The 18,046-nt window shown below is 36.7% G+C and overlaps 2 long non-coding RNA genes across 2 annotated transcripts in view; one reads left to right on the top strand and one right to left on the bottom strand.

Annotated features, from left to right (window-relative positions):
• LOC150064241 (uncharacterized) overlaps positions 1-1,219 on the top strand; it is a 28,667-nt gene extending 27,448 nt beyond the window's left edge. Inside the window, exons 4-5 of the long non-coding RNA XR_016535141.1 lie at positions 443-536; positions 1,089-1,219. This is a non-coding gene — a long non-coding RNA (uncharacterized LOC150064241). The remainder of the gene's footprint in view (positions 1-442; positions 537-1,088) is intronic.
• On the bottom strand, positions 245-2,764 carry LOC150064240 (uncharacterized). Its single transcript, XR_016535140.1, has 3 exons — positions 2,683-2,764; positions 1,708-1,800; positions 245-506 (listed from the first exon to the last, which is right to left on the bottom strand). It is a non-coding gene; the product is annotated as an uncharacterized LOC150064240 (long non-coding RNA).
• Between the last annotated feature and the right edge of the window lie 15,282 nt (positions 2,765-18,046).

Genomic DNA, 18,046 nt, shown 5'->3' with positions numbered 1-18,046 from the left:
TGTCAGACTTTTAGTCAGTGATAACTGTGTTGCTGGAGTTTTAATGGTAGTGTGGAAAGAAACAATTACATATTAGAAACATCCCAAAGAAAAAGGAATAGGATGTGTTCACTAATTAAAATGAGTGCATGGCAGAAATGCAATGGTCCTCCAAACTCAGTATCAGCCCAGAGACCTTTACTAGACAGCGAAATGAAACGAGTTGCATTAAGGAAGAATTTTACTTTTTCATTTTCAGTCAGTGATGGCAAAGCATCTATTTCGAAATTCTCAGGAACCATGAAAGACTGGGCCTCAACGGAAGAGTTCAATATTAGAAACTTACAACAGATGGGAAATTCTTCCTGATGGTTTTACTGAGAAGGAGAAATTCTCTTCATATTTTACAATGCTTGAGATAACACGAATGCAACTCCTTTTTCTCTTTTTCCTTACTCGGTAGGTGTGTGCATGGGAGTGAAGAACAGATGAACCACCTTTGCAGATCACACTGTCACATCCCAAAGCTAGAAGAACACCACAGTTAGGATTGTCAGGTAATAAAGGCAGCAAATTCTTGTTTTTTGGTGGCATTTGTAAATGAAATTCTGAGCACAACTTTATTGTTTTCCAAAGAAACACTAGAGATGAGCATTGGTTAGGTCTCTAAGTTATTGTCATCAAACTTAGTTTTGTACATTAACTTCTTAATAAAGCTTAAAGGATATTCTTTGTGCTAATAGCACTATTACTGTGGTCTCTAATTGCACTTACACTTAAACATGATGTATTTATAGGACTTCCATGGGCCATGACAATATTTCATGTTCAGAATCATTTGTATTGTTACACACACACACACACACACACACACACACACACACACACACAAACACACATATAGTCCTATAAATATGAATACCATGTCTTTTGACCTAGGTAGTAAAGGAAGTTGATTCTGAAAAAAAGTGATATCTCCAGGCTTATAGACATTGTACTCTGTTTTATACACCAAAGGGAATAGAGGTTTTTTGTTTTTAAGGTCTGTATCATGGATGTTTTTCATGTCATTTTATCATTCCTTTATTAAATATCTATCTTCTTTCTAGTGCCCAATTCTATTTGCTACTGGACATCAAGGAGTGATGAACCTTGGTGATCTTTAGGAAATGATTATTGTTGCATGTGAACTTGACTTTTGACAAAGAAGAGGCAAAAATAATGTCTGCTAAGTAATTCAACTTGTTGGCTCTTTAACATTTTCAGAAAAAGTACAGGTAAATTTATTATTCCTATCATTCATTCCACTTCTTTCTTTACCATTCTAAATTTTTACATAACCTATTCCTTAAATGTTTTTGTTTCATTCCTGTGCATGGACAGCATTCAGTGAGCAAGGAGTGCCTGCTCACACATTGCATGCCTTCTAGTTCCTGGGTATTTCAGTGTGTATGTATTAAAATCTACTGTCAGAGGTGGCACTATTGTAGACAAGAATGTTATTGAAACAAACAAAGCATGTGGTGCTATAGATTTGTATGCAAAATCGTCACAACAAAACTAAGTAGCTATTTACTTTAAATATGCCAATTAACTGTTACTAATGTACAGTGCACTTTCTAGGTTAAGGATGATTGATAGTAACACGCAGCGAAATGTTCTTAAACTCCAGTCAGGAGATGTAAATGTACAAAATGGAAAGAACCAGCAGCTGACAGCACTACTTACATGTTTCAAAACAACACTTTCAAATCATTCCTTTATTATTCCTTCATCCTTTTTTCTATTCTGCACCAGTACAGTCTGGTAGCTATCCGTACACTGAAAAAGTTTTGGAAAAGAGAAAATGTTTAGCATCATAGGCTTAATCACATTTGTTTCTTCCAGGCAGAACTCTTATAAACCACACTGGGAGTTTTGCTTGAGTGAAGAGAATTGACTTGTTTCTTTTCAATGGCTGACTTTGAACTTGTGGCAATTGCAGAACTAATTAAAAGGAAAGATGACTTCTCCCTTAGTTGTTAAGTCCAATCTCAGCCAGCAGGGACTTCTTCATTTGATCAAGTCCTGCCCTATCCAACATAAAGATTAAGATAACCACAACTGTTAGTAACAGCACAGATATCATTTTACATTTATTTAAAAAAAACTCAAAGTCAAAGAAGCAGAGGACTTAATTCTACTAACTTTGTGTTTAATCCAGTGCAACTAAGTTAATATTGTTTTAACTTATACTCAACATAAAATATATTGCAAAGTATTTTTGTGTACTTGTCTTGTATTTCAGCTGTACTACACATGTTGACATGGATTAGTGGCATCTCAAGTGTTCAATTGTTCTTCATGGCTAATAAGGGACATTACTCAGTTCCATAATCCCCACTGGAAGATCACATTAGAGTCTGTGGGACTGAAATCCATACTTTGGGCCATCAGAATAAGCTGGATATGCCTCCTGAATAAACACAATGATCTGATGGCTCTTCACTTTTGCCAATTACTGTTTTTTTTTTAAACCTGCCATTTTGTTGAGAATAGTTAAATTCATGAACCCAGCCAGCCAGCTGACATGATTTTCTAAAGCTACCGGCTGTTAAATGTAAAAATGTTTGTGCCAGGGATACTTTATAAACATTCTTTTAGTAAAAAATCTGAAAAGAGAAAAAGGAATTACAGAAAATGTACAAATGGAATATTGAAGACCTTTTGAGATGCATCATTTCAATGTCAATGGGACTTCTTGGTGATTCGTTTCACGTATCTCACAATGAAACTTCTAAATCTTCCAGTAGTTGTACAATAGAGGGTTCAATATATTAGGTTCTTTGTGTACACAATGCATGCTGATCTCACAATGAAAGTTTTGTGATGCGTTTCTTGTGCCTCACAATGGAAGTCAAGTGTACCTTGTTAGGGAAGGTCAGCAAGTGTGGATATGGCAGGTCAATCTTCTAGGAAGTAAAATTGGATCTATATTACACTAACTATCTGTACCAAATCTAAACTAAAATTACATAATGTAAATGAGCAGAAATAAATTGGATTTTATTAGCAAACAAAGGAAGAGAGAAAAAGGATAATCTGGGGGGACTAATTGAATTGTTCAAAAATCACATTGTGTTAATTCAATTTGCCTTGTATGTAATATATTGGTAACTGGTGTAGAAATAAATAGCAGCAATATACAAGTTGTGTTGCTGAGTGCTGTGGCTCACACACATCTGTAATCCTAGCTACTCAGGAGGCTGAGATCTGAGGATCAAGGTTCAAAGCCAGCCTGGGCACAAAAGAACCTGAGACTCATCTCCAATTAAGCTCTCAAAAATGGGAAGTGGGGCTTGGCTCAAGGGTAGGGCAGTAGCTTTGAGCTGAAGAGCTCAGGGACAGCAGCCAGGCTGAGTTCAAGCCCCATGACCCGCCTCTCCCCCCCAAAAAAAAGAGCAGAAAGGAAAAGAAAAAGTTGTGTCTTGCTCATTCAGACTTGGAGAAGACAATGGATTTAGCTAGAGAGAAATCCAGATACTAGATTGGAGAAGAAATGGCTAGAAGGAAAGGAAGCTAGATTATTTGCTCCTTCTGTGCCACAGGTGTGATTTCTGAAGTGTCTCATGTGAAATTTCTGAAGTGTCTCTTGTGATGCCTCGTCAAATCTGTGACTCTAGCTCCCCATCCCTGCCACAATTTGACCTTTCTCTGGGTCACTCTGACTCCTGCCACTTGCTCTTCTCTTGTCACTTTAGTTGTACTAGTTTGTTCCTTGTAATTCCTTCGTGTTTCTCTTCATCAAGGCTTTCTGCCTCTGTGTCAACCAAAGCCTCGAGTTATCTATCTTCCCTTCTCTTTTAAATATGGAAAATTTCTCCCCCTGGTTGAGCAGTGAATGACACAGGAAGTAGGATGGATTCTGCAAAGAAAAAAATGAGCACAGTTTCAACCAAGTTATTAAACAGACTGCTATGTGCACACAGAAGTAGGCAGTGATTGCTAAGATCCAATGTGCATTTCTTAGGAGCAATCATGAACAATTCTCTAGGCTTATTCATTTGGTAGTTGAAAAACATGCTGGCATCAGTACACAAGCAAGACTTTTGAAATGATCTCTCACGATGTCTTTGTGGTTAATAGACACATGTGGGCTGGATGATACAGATTAAGTCAGGTTTATAGGCTCTCCTGGAAAATACCTAGGGGGAACTATGGCTGCTATTTAATATTTGAAGAGGGATTAGATTAAATCTTTCAAACACTAGAGGCTAGAGCCAGGATCAATGTTTGAAGTCCAGGGAATCTGATTTTGGCTCAATAAATGGAAGTGCATTCTGAGAATTAGACTTCTTTGGAAATGGAATAGGCTCTCTCTGAGAAGATGATTTCTCCCCCCAGGTTGTATTCAGGTAGATTTTGCCCATCAGAAATTGGGATTCTTGCATTGGCAGAACTCTGTACTATATTACTCCTAAAGTTCCTCCCAGCTCTGAAAACTTAAAACTCAGTGATTATGGCCATTTACCCATGCATTAATATGGCATCAAACCAAACTTTTCCATGGAGTGAAACTCCAAAAGGAATAAAATACTGCACAGCTTTTGGGATTTTAGGTAGCACACAGACCACTATTCCTATGGAGAAACAAAAAATAAAGCATTTTGCTTTATAGAAGCAAAGATACTACCTCTTACTTAAAATGAAAATATTTTCCATCACATTGAGAAAATCAACTTATAAAAGGAGCATACAGCTAAAACAAATACAATGCAACTAGAATAACCTAATGAGCATTTTAATAATATTCTGAATACAGAAAGTATTAAAAGTTTTAGTGAGGATTGACTTATGAGGGTTGTGTGAGTTTGTTATCATAGAAGGAGGCTTGCCTGTGTGTGAAAAAGGTTTGATGAAAATGTGTAGATGATGATAAATTTTTATCATATACTTTTTTCATATATTTTTATTGTAATTAATAGAAAGGTTACATTATATTCACCAGATATGATCATATACTTTTATTACCTGCTTTAACAGAAAAATTGGAACTTCAGCTACAATTATTCAACCATTCAAGAAGTTTCCTCAAGTATATGATATATGTTTTACATCAGAGATAGCCATTGTTAAAAATTTTGAGCAGGGCTATATTATTTATTTTACTATTCTAGTCTACTACATGGTATCATGCAATTGTAAGCTCCAAATGACTTCTAAGAATGTACTATGTGCTTCTCAATAATGGTCTGGTAAACTACTACTTTCCCTAAGAGTAAAATGTACATTGAATAATACTACTTTCAGGATAGGAGTACTAATAAGTGAATGACTGAGGTACGAGCAAGTGAATTCATGGGCAAACTTCTAATAAGATGTTTTTTTTTTTTTTTGCCAGTCCTGGGCTTGAGCTCAGGGCCTGAGCACTGTCCTTGGACTTTCTCAAGGCTAGAGCTCTACCACTAGAGCCTCAGCACCACTTCCAGCGCTTTTTGTATGTATGTGGTACCAAGAAATTGAACCTGGGTCTTCGCGCATGCTAGGCAAGCACTTTAACCACTAGGCCAAACTCCTGGCTCCTAATAAGATGCTTTTATGCAATTTATTGCTCATGAAAATTTTCTGGGTACTTACTATAAACAAAACATTAAATAAATTACATATTGTTTCTACTTTTAAAATCTCAGAGAGTATGGGGATTAATTTATGTGCATACAACTAATTATAATACATGATCAATACTGTGCTACAGTTGTTGATACAAATGGTATGGGAACACAGGTAAATTTATTAATGCTAGTGCAGTGGCCTATGGGTGGAAAGGAAGGAGCTAATAAGGAAAAGCTTCAGACAAGTGATAACACTTAAAATGAGAGAGAGAAAAAAACAAGACAAGAGACTTTCTCTCAAGATGAAGATGCAAATCTTTCTGCTGTGTGTGTGTGTACGTGTGTGTGTGTGTGTGTGTGTGTGTGTGTGTGTGTGTCTGTCCATGTCCTATTCTGGGGCTTGAACACAAGGCCTGGGCAATGTCCCTCAGATGTTTTGCTCAAGACTAGCACTCTACAACTTGATCCACAAGTCTACATCTGGTTTTCTTGGTAGTTGACTGGTGATAGGCTCATGGGCTTTACAGCCTAAGTTGGCTTTGAAATGCAATCAGCAGATCTCAGTCTCCTGAGTAGCTAGGATTCCAGTGGGAGATCCCCAGGCTAAATATTTGCTTTTTAACATTCCCAGAGTGGAAGAATCCCTCTTGGGAATTTAGAGAAACATTGTTCCTGATAGAATTTGTGTAGAAAATGATTTATTTCTTAGTGTGGGATTGATTTGTCCATTGCTCTAGTATATAATATACCACCATGACCTAGTAATTTCTCTTAGTGTCATGGTAAATTCAAGGAGAGGTTATATTTCTAAATATAAATGCTTAATTTAAGTCTTATACAACACCTTATCCCTTCAAAAATAATCTGAGAGAGCCAATTGTTTAGAAAGTTTTCAACCTGTGAAAGAAAAGTCAACTACATTTTTAAAAAATCTGATATGTTACTATTGAGATTTTTTTTAAATTCTTGACACCATGTTTTTAATTCAATTGCTGTGTCTAACATTTAGATCACTTCACACCTATTAAATTTTGCAAATATTCACATAGTCAAGCACCTTTCACACATGTGGACTTATCTTTTGTATCTAGGATAAAAACAAAGGAAGAACTTGCAGGATAAGAGAATTAAGTAAAAAAGACCAGATAGTAATGCTCATGTAGATTTGCTGCCCAAAATCTATTGGAGAACCTTATTGCAGAGTTTAATAGGTATGTGCTGAAGAGTTTCTACAATAAGCTAAAAATAATTAGTTAAAAGAAAGTCCTAGGAAAAAGATAAATTTTAACAAGGAAGGCATTATAATCAGATATTTTTGTAGAATTATTATCCTTGAAAATATTTTATACTACATTTTAATTCTGCTTTCATTTTTACTACTGTTAAAAATGTTCTCCTTTGCGTTGATTGATTTTTTTTATTGCAAAGTCTATGCCTTTTTTGCAGGGTGGTTCATATAAAAAACAATAATTTAATCCACATTCTGCTAAAAATTTTAATATAAGTGCTTTGCCCAGATGTAGTTCTCTCGCTTTAAAAATCTGATTTTAATTGCTAACTTCATTTGAAAAAATCAATTCAATGAAAAAAATGCTTTGCTATTCCTTTTTCTTGTTTTGTTTTTGGTCTTTTCTTTCTTTTTTAAACTCAGGGGAAAATGTGGATGAGCAACAGCAAAAAATGTACTCTGCAGAGTCTTTCTTAATGCCCTACTTTGGTGATGTATGAAATCAAAACCAAATTGAACTGGCTAAAAATCTTATGTTTGAATTATCCAGAGTGCTTGTGTTTTGCAGTCTTTTCTTGTGATGATTTTATTTTGTTCTTCTGGTACGTACCATCATATTAACACATGCTAAGTAAGGGACAGTTTTTAAATAGACATACTTTTGTTACTAAATCTGCCTAGTTTTGTCTGGGCCAAAAAAAAATTTTAGAATTCCTAGTATGAATGTTTATGATAGGATGAGTGGACAATGCAGCATAAAAAAACCTACTTGCAACAAACTGAGATTTATCTTATAAATGAAGGCCGTCTTTCCTCTTTTCTGTGGGAATGTAATGTGTTTTCTTATTTGAACGTCTGTGTGATGCAAACGTAGTTAAGGTATTTTATCAAGCCTATCAAGAACTTTAGTGATTTATTGCCTGTCAAGTGTACCTAGTACAGGATGGTTAAATGTACTTTTAAAATGAAAGGGAAGTATCTGCTTTGTAGTTCCTTCTGGTAAATGATTCAGGATCACTGATTGGAAATAGTTTCTAAAGTGAAATTTCTTCTGAACATTGTAACTGTATTATTTAACATCTTTTTGGCTATCATGACAGAGATCCATGTGAAACTAGCTTAATTAAAATAGAAAAATTTATTCTATGGACACACCAACGGTACAGAGGCAAGAGATGCATCAATTGGACTTTGCAAGGGTGCTATAAATAGGAATCCAGATTCTGTGTCATCTCCATCTGTCTGTCTCTGTCTCTGTCTTAGTCTTCATTTCTATCTCTTTATGTGCCTCTTCTCTTTCTCTCTGTTGTAAGGCCCCATTTCCTGATTATAGACCACTGCTATGTTACTCTTCCCTCTACGTACATGCAAGACAGTCCATTTTTGTCAAAATATCCAAATTCATTTGTCCTCTTTTTCAAAAACAATAATCCTCAATGTAGACTTCCAGGAAGAATAGTTAGATTTGCACTGGACCAGGATAGGTATCCAACCTTAAGTTGCCTGGATAAGATAGGGTATTATGGATAAATATAGTTACCAGAAGTAACAAGGATTCAACAGACCTAGTGAAAGGCAACTCACTTAAGAAAATTGACTCATTTCACTTACACACACACACACACACACACACACACACACACACACACACACACACACCTACTTTTTCTATAACTATAATATACTCACTTTACTGCATAGGGTACTTAAGACATTTTGGCAATTTATTTTAGGAAATTTAGTTGATTATTTGTCCCACATACTTATTAAACTAGAGAGCTGGAGATATTCAACTTTTTAGGAAAAGTTTCCACACCTGTGAGCTGAGGCTATTGATACTTACCTCACAGGGAATATGATAATTAACAATAGTGTATGTAAAGTGAGTGAACACAACAGTGCTTCATCATGCAAATAGTCAGTAGATGAACTATTATTAGTATCTTTATATTTAGCATGATTTACAGTCACATAATCAGCATTTCAAAATTTAATAAGCCATAAATACGTTCGCTCCAAAGGAGAGACTTTGAGGCACCCTGAAGAACTTGAAAATATACAACTGCATATTATCATCTCAAAAATTAATCCATAAAATCAATTCATCATAGAAGGAGACATATATAAAATCAACTGAAAGTCATATTTCCAAAATTTATATTATTAGTAAAGGATCTACATACACTTTGGTGATACCTGTTCAGTTGGTACTAAACTCTTATTTAATACTTTTCATTAAATTGACTTTATACCAACTCATGGTTTTAAATAACATGTCTGCAATACTCTTAAAATTATGAGCTGATAAGCTGCTTTTATGCTTTTTCCTTAATAACCAAACCTATAAATATGCAAGTGTTTATATTAAAACAGTTCATTCTTTAACCACATAAAACTCACTTTAGGAAACAATGACTTCACAAGACTCCAGAGCCTGTCCAACTAACCAAAATCTGAAAGAAGACCTACCAAATTTAAATAAATACTATATCATCAGGAAAAGGGAATTATTCAACCTTGGAACAGAGCAGAGGTAAGAGTCCATAATGACCATGAGCTCACTCAGCCTCAGCCTTCTGTGGGTGTTCAGTGTGGTAAGGTAGGGATACATAAAGCCTCAGTTTGAGAAGTCAAATCTTCTTGGAGTCATTATTAGAAGGCCAGTGACTACACAGTGGACTCCTGTCTCACATACCTGTAGCCAGAAAATACATGGTTAGGGAACAGGCCAGAGAGGAAAGAAAGAACAAAAACAATGACAAAAAAACAATTCAGCTCCAATGGAGTGAATATACAGAGATATACAGAAGAATATACAGAAGATAGGACACAGGATGAAAACATGGAGATGTGTAGCATGACCTAACAGCTCAGGGGTAGGGTGACAGGAAATTCCCAGTAACAGGTTCAGTGTCCTATCAGCCAAGTACCAACCCTGCCTAAAGGGATTCAGGCATACCCCTTACCTAGCAGCAGGTAGTGTTTTGTCACCTTCTCCCACCATGAAGACAAGATACTAGATCCAACCTTAACCATGTGGCCAAGATGGTGCCAGCCATATCTGATCTCCTTATTTCACCAGCAGGCCCATGTGATCAGATTCACTCCACTATTGGTCGTCTTCTTTATGAAGACAAATGAGGCCCTCAGAGTCAGTCATTTAACTTCCTTGTGATTCCATTGTTTTCTTTCATTTGTAAAGGAGGGATATGACATTGTTCCCAATATATTATACAAAAGGCAACACAGTAAAACAATATCCGTGCTATTAAGCGCTTGAGTTATCTCTCTCAAACATTGTCTTCGCTTCTCAATGTGATGGTATGTGGAGATGGAGACTTAAAAGATAATTTGGCTTGCTGAGGTTATGATGGTAGAGCCTATGTAATAGAAGAGTGCCCCCATAATTGGAGTAAGGGACAAAGCCTTCCCCTGTTATGTATGGTTATGGCAAGGAGGCAAACCAGAAAGAGAGCCTCTTAAGGAACTAAATCAGTTTCTACTTTTATCTATGAATTCCAAGTCTCCAAGACTGAAGGCTAATTTTCTACACACCAGTTTATGGTTTTTTGCTATAGCAACCTTAACTAAGACTATCCTCAATAAAAAGTTCCAAAATTAAAGATCATTCATTCTAATTCTATTTTGGCTAGGTCAACATGACTTCTTGGGCCACCTGACTTATTTTCCTTCTGGCAAATTCTATAAATTGTCCAGGAGGGCTTGGATACTTGATTTATAAGCATTGTCAGACCACAAACAACTTCATTAAGTTTAATGAACTCTAATAGGGATACAACAGCAGATTGAAGACAAAGACCTGGCTAACATTAACTTTTCTGAGGGAAATTCTGCTCTGGACCCTTGGTGGCTAATTGAATTTTTACAGGTATTACAGTGTTAGTGCAACTTAATATTATACAGTGTTTCATGTTAATCATTTACTGGAAACTGGCTATAAGCATGACATTACCAATAGAAAAATAGAATAAAGCATTCCTCTTTCTGATAGTTTCTCCTCTAACTAGGAAATTCACAGAAGAACATATGAAATACTTCAATATGTATACTACAGGTCCTTTCTCACATATGATCTCATGGTAATCTTGTCACTGTGGAAAATGCAGAGTTGCAGAAACAAAATGATTGCCTAAATGTCTGCAATGAGCTTTTCAGATGAGGCATTAAGTCTATAGTTTAAAGACCAGAATTCTTTACCCAATGACTCTGGTTTTCAAGGGTGTCTCTGTAACAGAAGAGATACCCAGATCCCTGTTAGATTCTCACATATTAGAATTTCAGGCAAGGACTCAGAAATCTGCACTTCAATAGAACCCCAAGTGAGTCTGGTGAAGATCCATTCCCATGAGGTAACTTAAGGGTTCCAAAGAAAAGTATTAATATGTTTAAATGGTAGAGTACTGAATTCTGTTGAGATTCTGGAAAGAGAGAAGATTTGGAGAAGGGATGTGATCTTTTATTTGGGCTGGTGCTAGTCCGGCACACAAAGGGCGTTTAAGTTGTCCAGGGCTCTTTAAGTGAACTGGACAATGTCTGCTCATCAGTACATTTAGTTCATACAAGAAATTTGAGAAGATTTTTGTCCTGGAATTCCTTTTATTCCTTTTCTTTCCCTTAAAAACTAAAAATTGGTCTCACAATGTCTTAAATTAGGAAAGAATTTGGCATCAAATGTTTCTCTTTGCCCTTATAAGGACTTTTCTGAAAACTCTTTCTTAAATACCATGTTCTTTCTATGTCTTCCTCATTGTGAACACAGGCAACAGTATTTTGCACTTGGATGGGTTTCAGGGGAAGAGCCAGAACAAAACAACAAAACACTTTATGTTACTTTTTAATGGCCCAGATTTTTATCATGTGAGGGTCAGGGCTGAGTTCAAAGTGTTGCTCATTTGGGAAGAGAAGAATTTCTGTTTCTCAGATGATATGTAAAATTCTAGCATAAATGAAATATGGGGAAACCCTGACAGCTACTTTGCTATGATTGTGCATTGAAAACTTTTGCAGATTTCATTCTATCTGAGTGGACATTTAAGCATGAAGAGCTATGTGTAATTCATCTCTCAGTCCTGGAGTAGAGGCCTATCACTCTGGCAGGCAGGCATTTGTGCAGAAGTCTGGCTTTCAACATAGCCGTCACTGTGTATTGGGAGCCAGTATGAGATTCCCCCTTAAGGGCATGGAAAGTGGCAGGAAGTGACTTCTCAAATGGTCCATTGTCTGAGGAAATGTTTCAACCATCTTTCCTCCAGCCTCATTAGAGACATATAATCAACACATTTGTGCAGTAAGGCAGAAGCCCTCTCCAGGCCAGTCCCCCAGCGACTCCACATTTATGCTTTTCCATTGCCCAGCATTTATCCTGCTTTGAGAATTCACTGTGATTCAGCATTCAAAGGAATGGTTATTTTTGCCCCTTACATTGTATGTTTTTGCCCCTCATGTTTTTTTTTTTTCCTTTACCAACTTGAGAGTGTCTGTGACATATCTTGATGATCATGTTCTAGAAAGCAGTATGCTTATTTATTTCTGGCTGGCTAGATACAAGGCCAGGATATTTCCTATACAGAATCTATGCTACTTCTTGTCCCATCTCTTACTTAACTTCCTTTTAAAATTAGGGTTTAAATTCAGGACGTGGGTTTTTTAGGCAGGAGCTGTACAATTTGAGCCACATCCTAAGTAAATTTTTGTAAATATTTCTCAGATAGAACTTTCAGCATTTTCCCCCACATAGCTGATCTTAGAATGTAATTCTCCTCCTACTTTATATATGCCATGTAATTGGGATTTCACATGTGTGCCACTGTACCTATTTCTTGCCTTTTTTGTTTGTGCTCCAAAAGATGTTTCTTGCAGCATTATAGTTGAGTGAGAAATTAGATGTAATAAAGATTGAACATGGGAGTGTCTTACATAAATTATACTAGCATAATATCACAGAATATTTTTCATATGGTAAACTGCTTAAGTTACAGTGCTAAATAAAATGAATAGTGGTGCATATTGAAAAAATTCAAACATGCAACACATGGAAAAGCTGTCTTTGTGTTTAAAAAAGATTAGACTCAAAATGTATAGTAGTTAGCAGAGATTTGCAATAGAGCAAAATCTTGATACATAAGGACATAGAATGTGAAGCTAATTGAAAGGACCTCCAGGATACTGAAACAAAAGCCATATAATGAATGATTGTTGTCCTTAATGTACTATGTTGTCTCTCATCTCCTTTGCTGTCCCTTGGTTATCTCATATTGGTATAGTATCTCACTTTGTTATCTGATATATTGAATTTATTTGTATTTGGATATTTGAAATTTGATAGGGAAGGGGGGAAAACCAAGATGGGTGGGGGGTGTGGGGGGGGAGGGAAACGGGTACCAAGACATGTAAAAGGGTATCAATGTATGTGAATTAATGCACCTTCTATCTGGCAAATATCATGTAACCCTTTTACTAATTACAATAAAAACAACAACAACAACAACAACAAATGCATAGTAGTTATAGCAACTGACAGAGGTTTTGATAAATTTTGTGAGTTTTATCTAATATGTTCACATTCGATCATGTGGTCATGGAGCTTTAACTTGACCTGGGTGCTATCCCTGAACTCTTCAGCTCAAGGCTACGGCACCACCCCTGGGCCTGAGCAGTGTCCCTGAGCTCTTCAGCTCTAGGCTACTGTCCTATCCTTGAGCCAAGCCCCAATTCCCATTTTCTAGAGGTAAATTGGAGATAAAAGTCTCAGGTTCTTCAAAACCTAGATACATAAGGCCATATAGAATGATGCTAAATGAAAGGACCTCCAGGATATAGAAACAAAAGCCATATAATGAGTGATTGTTGTATTAATGTACTATGTTATCTCTCATCTCTTTTGCTGTCCCTGGTTATCTGATATATTGAATGTATTTGTATTTGTTTATTTGAAGTCGGATAGGGAAAGGAGGAAAACAAAATGAGGGGTGGAGGTGGGGGAGGGAAATGGGGACTAAGACATGAGAAAGGGTATCAAGGTATGTGAAGCAATGCACATTCTATCTGGTGAATATAATGTAACCCTTCTATTAATTACAATAAAAATATATGAAAAAAGAACAAATAAAAGTACTGGGAAAAAAATCTATGGTGTGCTAGATCTGCACACAAAAGGATGTAAACACCTGAACTCTCTTAATCTTCACAATCCCTCTAGGAAAGCAGTCATTGCCTTATATTCAATTTGCAGAAAGTAAAAAATACAAGGCACGGAAAGCTGAGGTCACACAGCTGTATATAACATACCTAGGATTTCTACCTAGCTGTCAACTCTGCCTACCGGAAGTACAGATTTCCCCTATGACTGGGACTTATTTAAGAATTCATTCTCCCCCCACCTCTGTCTCCCACTCTGATTTATAACAACTTTTACAACATCAGGGAAGAACACAAAACTTTAAGGAAAATGATATATGTCTCAGCAACAAAAATGTGACCATTTGGTTTTCAAAGTTGAATCGAGGGTGCTGAGAATTAGCCTTTGGTAATTTGTTGGCACATATTTGAAGGAACAGGAACAGAATAAATGGAGTACAATAAAAAAACAAAAGAGCATTTTGAAGGCTGAAAATCATGGTAGGTTTGACAAAAATAGAGAAAGATCTTAAAACCTAAAATAGGCTACAGATTAAAAAAAACAAGGAAGATATAGAATAGATAGGATGATATGATATGATAGACACAGGGTGATGTGAAATGACTGATTGAGCTTCTACCTTCTGTTTTTCTGCACTAATAAATCTGTATTTCCCTAAATTGTTATCTCAATGTCAAAAAGCCAGGGAAGAGTTTAGGAAAGATCAGAAGAGTTAAACTGCAATTTAGCAGGAGAGAAACTTCTAGTTTCAGTCTTCAGGCATTTGCAGCTCTTAGGGAAACTTGAAAGAGTATCCAGCAATTGTCAAGTCTATCTAGGATTGGGATTCTACTTTTGTCATGTGAGACAGCCTATACGAGTCTTCTTATGTAAGCCTGGTCCTGTTAGCAGGCCTTCCTGAGGAAGATAAGGTAAAGACATGCCTCCTCTTCTCTGTGCCTACTAGTTTTAATTGAGTCTCCAGTGAATTTCCTTCCATGTCAATGGCTGTCCCCCATCCCCAAAGGGAAAAGGGAAGCATGTGGAATGAGACGAACATTATTCCCAGAACTCTTCTGACTTCTTTTTAGACCCTGGTCAAGGAGAGAGATGTTTGTTGTAATAAAGTACCCTGTAGCAGGAAGTTGAAACAGAGGTTAAACTCTTTTTATTTTTTGAGACTAATTTTAGCTCCATTCAAAATCAGGGGTGAAAAGAGATAAAAATCAGTGTTTACAAAATTAAGATTAGTGGGCTGCCAAATTTCAAATCATTAGTTAGTCATTCTGCAATGTAGTGATAAAGATGGTGTGGCTTGGATTTACCAAACTACATCCCAATGTGAGCTTTAATCCTTGTATTTGGTTTGACGTTTATGGACTTATCTACTGAAAGTATTTTGTTGCCAAGGAGTGGGTCGAAAAATCCCTACCAAAGAATTTACTGACTTCTGGCATAGAGAGGTGTCTTGTCAAAATATATTGAGTGTTGAGGACTATGGTTATTATAGCTTAAAAGCTTTTACAGATATTGATCTAGACACTAAAGTGTCCTTCCTTATGTAGCTAAAATACTCGTGGAGACATGGAGAGATGGTACCTTGAAAAGGCAGATAAATGTTTACACTAATATGAAGTTCTTTTCTGATCAGGATGTAATGAGACTGAGCTTGTGGGAGCTTCTCAGGTGGACAAGGGTTGGTTGGGTGTGCCTATGCGAAAAGGTCTCGCCTCATACAACATCTCTGTGCAGGAGGTGGACAGATGGCAGGCCAGCTTGGGGGGATAATTGGAGAACAGAATGAGAGGACAGAGCGCGTGTATAATGCTAAGCTGAGATAACACATGCAGAAATCCCTAGCTCAGTGTCTGGCACAAAATAAGGACTAAAATGTTCATTTGGTGTTTCTATTGTTGTAGTCATATATATTCATTTTACTTAAACTTTCAGAGTTCCTTTATTGTTGTCCCAAAGAACCTCTAGTTATCCTTCTGATTAGAAATCAATGGGTCTGAAAAACGATATTGTTTAAGTAGGTATTATATGCAACAATGGCATACACACACAGAGTTCTCTTGATTTCAGAAAGAGTGTGGTAAATATGCATTTTTGAAAATCCTCTTACACTGTGAAGTGGACACTGGAGTTTGCTCCAGCCTGGGCCTTCCACTTTAGACTTGCACAGTGTTAGAAATTTATCTTCAAAGTGGCAATGAGGAGAACATAACCCTTCACTGAATCATGATAGATGGAGAGGAGCTTAGAAATCCTGTCCCCTGAGTTCATGGGATGGACCTGTTTTCTACTGAGTCCTATACCTTGTTAATGGCACGTAAGGATTTCTGAGACAATTCTCTTTCATCAACACAAGGTCTGAGATGCTTATTTCTTGCCTAAGTTTCCCAGATAGCCTTCTTAGACCATGAAGATAATTTTCTTTTGCAGGGTAGTAAGAGACAAATCAGTAGGATTAAGTACAATTTTATTGTGATCTTGACTGGCTGTCACAAGACTACCCTACAAGACTGGACAGCTGTGCACAATTAACACATATGTTGATATTTTCCCCTAGGACTAGATAAACACTGATCATGTAACCCCAGGTGAGGTTTTCTTTATACTGCAAATTGGCAATGAAAATATTGTTCTCAGTGGCTATGGCATTCTTTTGTGGAGATGAGCAACATGGGAGAGTGCAAGTGAAAATGTGGAGTTCTCTGGGACATTGAGGTTTGGTATACTCTTCACCTTCTTCATTTTTAATCTGCCATTCTTCTGAACTTGCTATATTCAGAATTCCTAAGACACATTTCCATACACTTGCACAGTTTACTGTATATTTGCAAGTCTGAGGTGGGGAGAGAGAGATGAAACTCTTTTATAAATTTAGGTAGTTATTATAAGTGTTTGTTGAGAGAGACAATATATACATGGAGAAAGAGTAAATAAAAACCAGAGCTAAAAATAATATCAGGCTGTTAATCACTACAAAGATGATTAAACGTTAGAAGTATAAAAGAGTGAATACAATGCTGGGTAGCTATACCATCATAAGATCTCTGAGACCGTGATTTCCCTTCACTAGATATTACCAGAAGAGTTAATTAGCCCAAACTGTGGTTGCTAGTTGCTTTAGCTGTCTTCAACTTGAAGTTTTTTGTTTCTTTTTAAAATAAGTTTTAAAGCTAATTAGAATACACCTGGGACTCATGGCTAAATCCCCTGCAGTTTTCCCCCAAGGGTTTATTTTCTTATCTACCAAAATTTTTATAAATAAGAAAATGTCAGAGGAAGAATATAATGCATAGATTCAGGGGGAAAAAGTAGTGTAACCATTTCAACTCAGTATACTACAAGGGCAAACAAGCTGTGGCTGGAACTGAGTGCTGTGGAGAGAAGGGTGTGCTTCCAGATGTGTCTGTGGGGGACTACCTACCCTTCTGGAGCACCTCCCCAGCTCGAGTACAAGATGTGTTTTTGTTGGCTGGTAATCTGGAAATGACCTGCCTGTTTTTATAGTTCCTTACAAGAGATTCAACAGTTTTAAAGGATGGAAGGGCCCAATGCAGATTGAAACACAACAAAGGAAACTGGAGAAGCCGGCTTGTGGGACTTGTGTGTCTGTTGGACAAGGTTACAAGGTGGATTTTCCTGTTTCAAAGGAAAACTAGTTCTCCTTCAAAACTGGTATTTGGATATCCAGAGGTATTTTTGAATGCTTTTCAAGAATGCTCTGTACCCTTACTGATTCAAGGATTGATTCTTCTGTGTGTTTCATAAACAAGACATTTTCCCCTAGAGTTTGGTGGGCTGGTGGTTCTGTTTCTCCCCAGCCTTTTTGGATAATGTTCTGTGGAGTAAAGCCTTTGGTCAGGTTGCAGAAAGAACTTGATCCAATAATGGACAGTCCTTGATTTTACTGATTTAACTCTATGCCAGTGCTCATCATGGCCTCCTGTCTGATTTCTAGGAGATACAAATTTGTTTCTAGTTGAATTCTTTTGAAGACCAAATTTTGCTTGCTTCTCGTCAATGCTTTATAACAGTGGCTGGGGAGATCTGGAAGACATACTTTGTATTTGTCTCATCTTCAAGAAATCAACAAATTAA

This window comes from Megascapheus bottae, chromosome 4 (assembly GCF_031878675.1).
Source record: "Megascapheus bottae isolate mThoBot1 chromosome 4, mThoBot2.hap1, whole genome shotgun sequence".
Lineage (NCBI taxonomy): Eukaryota > Metazoa > Chordata > Mammalia > Rodentia > Geomyidae > Megascapheus > Megascapheus bottae.
This window is presented reverse-complemented; position numbering and strand designations above follow the sequence as displayed.